General features: G+C 38.1%; 1 pseudogene; it reads right to left on the reverse strand.

Moving 5' to 3' along the window:
* LOC107629959 lies at nt 5,469-7,395 on the reverse strand (annotated as a pseudogene).

An 8,817-nucleotide genomic window follows, 5' to 3' on the forward strand; every position in this document is an offset into this window, starting at 1 on the left:
TTTTTTCATTATTTTGAATACTGTAATGTGTGTGAAATTATCTTTTTATTATTTTAAATACTATAATAAGTAAGTGTGTATACAGACGTCTGCGTATATAGTTCTAGTTTTTTAATACATATAAATAGTTTTAATTTAAAATTTTAAATATATTTAAACAAATTTGGGTTGGTCGAGTGATTAGCTCAGTCATCCACTTAAATAAGTGTTAGGAGTTTGGATTTTATCTCGTGCATGTAGCAACTTATTAGCCAATGATAGACTCTTAAATGGAGCTCAAATCAACGATGGATTAATGCTTGACCTGTAGGGTACTATGGGAAACAAAAAAGTATATCTATACCTAAATTTTACTTTGCATATTTTTTCTCCCACTGATAAATTTTTCTAGGTTTATCACTACTCCAAGTGTAAAGGCCTAATTTTTTTCAAAATAGAATTTTTTTCTAAAAATCCAGTAAAACAAGCACCTCACCACGTCACCAGTTACTAAACTAGCAGAAGATTGACAAAATTTACCGGCACGGATTAATGTCGGCACTCTCCGATGGACTTAATTATTCTAATGTATCATCATAGATATTTTATTTCTGAGATAATCATGTTACTAGCATCATTTATACTAGTAGTTCATATATTCACTTTAAGAGTATAATTACTAGTGATCTAATACATCTAACTTTAGTAATTATCTCTTTAATTAATGATATTGTATTAATTAATTCTGGTGACTAACCACCCTCAAGATTTGGCCAGCTTCGATTCTAGCCACCTCCTGCTTCTTTTCTCTTCTCATACATGACCTTGAGAGCCACCTCCTACTTCCTTTTTTTTCCATACGTGACTTTGAGAGAAAAGAATAAGAGAGAGAGAAGTTGAAAACTCCATATCCGTCAAGCTTCTAAGATTCAGCTCTTTTGATTCTAAAACTCCCACAAAAATTCTAAACCAATTAAAGTATTCATCTCTTTTTCTTTTTCACAACCATATCAGATTTGTTAAGGTGAGTTGAAGTATTTTTGTTGTAATCTCCTCTTGATGGTTCGGCCATGCTAAACCTATGGAAGAACTTGATACCGTTGATGTTCTTGCTTAGGAACTCTTGCTTACTAGTCTAAAGGAGTAAGAATCCATCAATTCTGACTTGAGACAGGTGAGAAATTCCTTCCTGAACTTGTGATGAAGATTCGGTCACCATGTATATCTTGGTTTAAAAGTTGATTTTGATTGAAAACTAGGAAGGAAGCGAGCTATAAATCACCTAGAAGAAACCGGTATCTGTGAGCTGAAATAAAGAGGTAAGATTTAGCAAATTAATTGTGAGTTGATTGTGTTTTTGATGCCTGGTTGATGGTTGATTGTTTGATACTTGAAATTAAGTGTTACGTTATGTTTTGATGTATATTTGATGGCTGGAATGCTAAGCGTTGGGCGCCCTCCTCTTGAAATTCCATGGGCGCTAGGTGCCCTCTTTCTGAAACTCCATAGGCGCTGGGAACCCCCTTGGAACCTTATGGGTGTTGGGCTCCCTCCTCTTAAAATATCATGGGCGTTGGGCGCTTTACCATTTAATTCCCTTGGAAGGCACTAAATGCTAGTTATAGGCGTTAAGTGCCATCCATTATGACTTGTGGTGCTAGGCGCCAGCGCACAAGAAAATGGAATTTCGAGAATAACTAGGGAAAAATATAATTTAGTGAAAATTCAGAGGTAAAAGTATAATTACTCAAAAGCTGAGGGGTTAAAATATAATTAACTAAAATTTAGGGGTTAAATTATACATAACTGAAGTCTTGGGGTTAAAGTATAATATTCAAAGTTTAACGGATATAAAAAAGAATTAAAGTAAAAGATGAGGACATAAAGGTAAATAACATAAAAATTTAAGGAATATGATGGTAATTATAGTAAAAGACGTAGAAAGATAAGTAAAAAATCTAGAATCTAGGGATTTCTTCATAAAATACCTAGGGATAGGTACGAGAAGAGGATTATAATTAATTATGGCACTAAAAAGAGACTAGGAACATTGAGAAAAGTATTAATAAGGAAGAGAAGAGATATGAGATTGATCAAAGTGGGTTGGCCCTAAATGACGGAGAAAAGCGAAATCTATAAGCTAAAAGTTGTTTACAGAGATCGATGATTGTTGATTGGGCCTTTGGGCCGAATATAAAAGATGGGGATGCTTGTAGACTGAATTTTCTTTCCAGACATACATCAGCCCTAGAAGTGCTGTTCTTGTAAGGCAAGATCACTTACAGAGGTTATGACATGCATCATACTTGTTGCGAATTCTTTTCTATTATGTATTCTGTTTGAATGTGTGTGTGATTTCTGTATTATTTTCTATATAATGTTTTTTGTATTTTATATTTGTTTGCTGTTCTTTGTATTCTCTGTTTATACACTGCTGGTCTGCTAAACAACAAAAAATTAATAAACTTAACTAATAACTGATGGGGGATTAATGTCGGTTCAAAATTTTCACAAATTAATTTCGTTGCTCGTATAGTCCAAACCGACAAATAACTCTCCAATCAAAGTTTAATTTGGTTGTCAAAAATTCAACCCATTAAAAATAACCGAGAGTATTACTCTCAGATCGTCTTCACAAGGATGGGCAAGTGTGTGTATCAAAGTTGGTTAGAAGTTCAGGGTTGAAAGATATAAGCAAGAAATTAAACTAACAAACTTAACATGCAAGAAACTTAATGGACAAGAAATTAAATCTAGTAATCAAATACTATCTAAGTAATTATGAATCTAACAAGCAATGTATGAATTTAAATCTACTATAAGTGATGAACTAGCAACACTACAATTAAAGCAACAAAATAAAAATTCAACAAGATCAAGTGATGAATTGGGACAAAATGTAATCAAGGACACTAATCCTAAAGAGAAGGAAGAGTTTCTCTCTCTAGAAGTTTAGGAACAAAAAATTATCTACAAAAATTAAGTGTAATGTGTGTATGCTTGATTACCTCCCATTCCCCTTCAATTCTTGGCTTTTTTCCATTCAGAATTAAGTTTTGATTTGGGCCCAAGAAAGGTCCAGAAATAGCTGGAATGTGCAATTTTAAAGAAATCACGCGCTTCATGTCATGCGTATGCGCAAGTTGAACTATGCACAGGTCATGCATATGCGTGAGTCAAGCGTACACGCGAGTGCCAGATCTTCAAAACTTCAATTCTTCATGTTCCTTCCTCTTTTGCATGCTTTCATTCCATCTTCTAAACCATTCTTACCCTATAGATCCTGAAATCACTTAACAAACGCATCACAACATCGAATGGTAATAAAAGAGAATTAAAAATTAACATCTTTAAGACCCAGGAAGCATGTTTTTAACTATAAAGCATAATTAGGAAGAAATTATAAAAGCATGTAATTTTAGAGGATAAATGTAAGAAAAGTTGATAAAACCCACCAAATTTAACACAAGATAAATCTTAAAATTGGGTTCATCAATAACTCCGACATTACTAAGAATCCCCAAGATCTGACCCCCCATTCTCCCTTTTAGATGGAAACGGAAGTGCTTTTCTATGAGCTGGAGCCTTCGTTCATCTACGAGGACCCGATGTTCGAGAGTTATTATGTTTTTGGCGGGAAACCTCGTGTTCGGTTATACGTACTACGCGATAGACCCTTCTTACTCCCACTAGATAGTCGGACTTTAACCCAAACATGCCATATCGTTTTTCTCTTTCTTGGTTACATCCTGACGGCCATTGATATCCTTTTTTCGGTCCTTCGGTCCAAGCTCAGCCTCTGCATTAGGTGGCCCTTGGGCCTGATGCAGGCGACGGGTACATTCTAGATCTACCTCCAGACATCATTATACCTCCGGCACCTCTTTCACTAGCCGAGCAGCTGCAGGCGCAATTTGACCCTCTGGGAGAAGCCTTAGCTCCTATATACACTAATGAACCTGTATTGGGTGGTGGGTGTAAAACCCTGTAAATTAGTAAATAATTAACTAATAAATTAATTATGAGCCAAGGGAATTAGAAAATTAAATTTTATTATTTAGAGAAGTAAAAATATTTAGAATGCGAATTAAAACGCTAAATTTTAAAGGTTTTGGCCAAAAGTTAGGTTAATGGGTCAAACCGAATGAACCGGGCCCAAGTGGGCCCAAGCGCACTTACCTAACTCCATATATAAGAGAAGAGCAATAACCTAACTCCTTTTTACCTCCAATTTCATTTTCACATAACTTTCAATCTAGAGCTCTGATTGACGAGCTATTTATGGCTACGTGTTTGTCTCGGAATCTTTTTCAGTTCTATTTGAACAAAGTGGTAATAAACTTTGTATTTCATGCCCAGTTCCCTCTTCCATTCTGAATTTGCATTTTGGTTATAGTTATTGAGTGATTTTCATGATTTTGGTGGTTTAGGTGTAATCTCGCATTGGGTTATTGTTGGGTTTTGCCTCAATCATTGGTAGGTAAGGTAAGGAATCACTAAACCCTTATGAATTGATGAATTGGTAAACCCTAGCATTAATAAGATGGAATTGTATGAATTAGATTGAATTTATGTGGAGTTGGAGTTAAATCGGTGAATTGGAGCGTTTGGGACTCAGCTTTGCTGGCCAGAACTTGTTGAATTTCTTGGTTTGGGGGTCTGAAAGCTTGTAAAAGAAGAGTTTTTATGGTATTCTAAGCTTGGGGAGAAATCGGCCAAGATATAGTTTCAGTTTTTTGTAGTTAATATATAATAATGTTGTGTGAAAACTTAGGCTAGTTGCCCTTAGGATAGGATTGAATTACATGTTTTGGTTGATGGAATTGTGTGTGATATGTGACTATAACTGTATGAGAAGGTGATATGAGCTTGGTGATTGAGAATGATGAATTGGTGAATTGTTGATTTATCGTTTATGATTTATGAGTTTATAAATTTATAGATTAATGAAATTTGGGCCGGAGGCCGTGGATTTTGGGCCTGAGGCCGAGAAAGGTTTCTAAATTTATAAAAACTAATTGAATACCATGTATAGTAAAAAATTGATATTATTGAAGGATAAAACTAAAATTTATTTCTATGTATCGTTTTTTCCCCTAACGTTTTCGTCCTATTTAAGTCTCTAACGTTTCAAAATCGTCTCAATTTTGTCCCGCTGTCAATTCTGTTAACGGATCCCTAATGACAGGACAACATTGAGCTAATTTTAAAACGTTAAGGACTTAAATAGGATGATTAAAACGTTAAGAACAACTTTGAGACTTACCCCAAATGTTGGGAACAAAAATAATACTTTACTCTATTTCTTTTATTTTTATTTATTGATTGATCATAATCCTTTTAATGTTTTAATAAAATGTATTTAAGAATTATTTTTTATGTTGAGATGTTATTTCCTTAAAAAACATTTGTGACTTTCTACTTAAATTCCAATGCGCTTAAGCCTTAAATAGTTTAGTTCATGATTAGTAGAATTTTATTATGGAAGATATATTAGGGTCAATTAGCATTTATTTTCATAACATGTTAACAGAGTATAAAAACTAAGCATGAGACAATGAAAAACAATGGTTACAATTGGGAAAATCTATTCTAAAATATTTGGAGAATCCAAAGTGTTGTACTAAGAATACAAAAGGACCAAAAAGTAAAAAGATGTTTTAAGCTCTACCCATAGGCGGCTTCACAAAACTCAACCTTATATGTTTCAGCGTTCTCCTCTTCCTAGCCATCTTCTCAGGCAGAGTCTCCCTCTTCTTCTCCTTCGATGCCTTCGCCTTCTTCGCATACCATGGATCAACAACATACTCCTTAGCCACCACAGCCATACCCCTCTTCTTGGCCTCGTTGAACAGAGTATTTGCCTTATTGACACGGTTCATGGAACCCAATTTCCCCATCAACAAGTCGTAAGTCTTAACCCCTGGTTCACACCCATCAGCCTTCATCATCCCAAACACACTCAAAGCATGATCAACCCTTTCAATCCCACACAATATCTTCAAGAACCCATAGTATGCCTTCTTATCGAGCGCATCACCAAACCCCGAAGATTTCATCCTATCAATCATCTCATCACCCCTTGCAGCCTGGTACAGACTTCGGATCAGCACAAGAAACGTCGTCTTGTTCAGGGAACACCAGTACGATCCCATGCTATTGAACAATTGAACAGCCTCCTCTGTTTTCCTCATCTTACAAAGGCTACTGATCAACACATTGAATGTTTCCACATTCCTTGGAACACCACGGGACTCCATCTCCGCCAGAATCCTCTCTGCTTCAGAGTGAAAGCGAAAGGGATCTTTCTCACGGCACAGCTTGCATACGCAGTCAAGCATTGCGTTGAAGGCAGCCACGCCAAGCTCGAACCCTCCTCTGTACATCTCTCCGGCGAGCCTCTCAGCTTCATCGAGCTTCCCCTTCACGCACCAACCTCGAATCAGCATATCACAGGTGCTTTCGTCGGGGAAGAACTCCTTAGCCAGATTCTTCACCATCTTCTCTGCGTAGCTCGCGAAACCATTTTGGCACAGCTTCGAAACCACGAAGTTTAGGGATTCGCGGTCGCGATTTAATCCGTAGTCCTTTTCCATCCGGTCGAAGAATTGGATCGCATGGGTGGCCCTGCCTGCACGGAAGTTAGGGTTTTAGACCCCAAAAGGGTGCTGCCTTCGAGGGCAGCAGAGAGAAAGTAGTGCGTTGCCTTGAAATCCTTCCTGCGGCCGAGAAAGTCAACTAAGTAGGAGACGGTTTCGTCCGTGTGGTCGAATTTAGGGTTTGAGATGAGCCATCGATGGAACCCTAGCACTGTGGCGCGTGAGGCTTCGGGGGAGATGTTTAGGATTTGGAGGACGAGATTTCCGGTTGGCGTGATGTGAGAGAAGCTGAGCTGGAGGCGCTGCGAGAAGGACAGAGGGTCCGAGTCCGGGTCCTTGGTGAGCTCTGACGAGAGGGATTGGGCTATCGGATCCAGGTATTTGGGTTCTGTTTGAGTCGCATTTGAGGAGAAGTTTCTGGCTGCGAAGAATGAGGGTAGATCGAAGGGGTTTCTGGGTGGATTTAGATTGGAAGAGGGTTGTTGTGGAAGGAAATGAAGAGATTTGAGTGAAGAAGATGAAAGGAATGATAGTGAAGAAGAGCGGAAGGATCGAAGGAAGAGCCTCCGAAGTTGCAGAGACTGTAATGGCGGCATTTTTCTTAGGGTTTTGGAGGCTGCTCAGTTCAGTCCTGGGTGTGAGACGAAGAAGATGATGTTGATGGAGAAGAAACCTGCACCAGAAACGGGGCTTGTTGGATTGGGCTCAGCCCAATTATGTTTTACTGTCATTGGTGGACTGACAGTGGGCCCAATGGCCTAATATCTAAAACTCGATTAAGCAATAGCCCATTTAGACTAATTGAGGATAAAAAAATCAAGTTGGATTGGGCAAGTAATTAGTTTACCCGTCCGCTTAAACAAGTTATCGGAGGTTTAAATTTCGCCTTATATATGTAGCAATCTATTGGTCAGTAACAAACTTTTAAATAAAGCTCAAATTTATAATAGATTAATTATTAACCTGTCGGATTGAAAAATACTGTGGAGAACCAAAAAAAAATTAGGGATAAAAAGGTATAGAGAATTTATCTTTCTTGTTTTCGCTCTTTGACCCAAAACAGAAGAGAAAATAAAAACCTAACAAGCTTGCAACTTTTGTAAAATTCAACTAGAAATGACAATGGATATGATAGCATAGAATACGTTTAGAATTTATGTTAATTAACTTGTACAAAAAAACAAAGGCAAAATCTTCCGTGTAGATGAAGAAAAGACATCTATATATGTAGATTTATGTTAGAAGAATGTTGGATGGACAAGTACAACTTTTAACTTTTATTTCACATTTCATCATCTTCTCGGCTGCACTCTCCCATTCACCCACACCCACCCAGAGATAAGAGACACTACCTCCTTCTTCCATATGTTATTCCGGCCTAACAACTTTTATTTCACATTTCATCATCTTCTCGGCTGCACTCTCCCATTCACCCACACCCACCCAGAGATAAGAGACACTACTTGCCCACTCCTTCTTCCTTGACCACCACTGGAGACTACTTGCCGGAGGTCGCCCACTCTTCGTCGCGTTCTTTCTCTCGCCGCTGTTCCTCGCGTTCATCCCTCCCTCTTCGTGGTTCAGTCGTTCTCGCCGCCTCACCTTCTTGGCGTTCTCGCCGTCAGTAACGGCCCCATCGCCGTCCTCCTTTCAGTTCCCACCGTCAGTCCGTGGTCCTCATTTCTCGCCGCTTGCCGTCCTCGGTGGTTACCGCCTTGCCGTACTCGGTTCCTGCCGCGTCTCCGGTCTCCTTTCATCGAATCAGCGTGTTCTCTGCTTTATTGTTCAGGACTTCAGGCAATTTTTGTACGAAGATCATTTGAATTTTGCGAAGATAATTTGAACTGTGAATTATGAATAATTGTGAATTGGTTTTGGATATAAACTAATAATTGTTTTTTGCAGTTTCTAAGTCAGTGGCAGTGCCACCTAGGGGTGTGCATGGGCCGGGTGAAACCGGGTTTGATGTGACCCAGATCCGGCCCAAAATATATACTGGGCCTATTTATTAGACTCGAACCCGACCCTAAACCCGATAAAACCTATACACTTTCGGGCCACGATTATACTAGGTGAAAACCGGGTCGTTAACATTATATTACCTTGATACCTTCTTGTAAGTTAGCATGTAAAAATATTCAAATTTCCAAAACTCCAACCATTATTTGATATGGTAAAATTCACTTAGAAAAATATAATAAGAACTATCTCTTCTCTAAAATTAAAGTATAACCATAAT

Source organism: Arachis ipaensis, chromosome B03, assembly GCF_000816755.2.
Source record: "Arachis ipaensis cultivar K30076 chromosome B03, Araip1.1, whole genome shotgun sequence".
Classification (NCBI taxonomy): domain Eukaryota; kingdom Viridiplantae; phylum Streptophyta; class Magnoliopsida; order Fabales; family Fabaceae; genus Arachis; species Arachis ipaensis.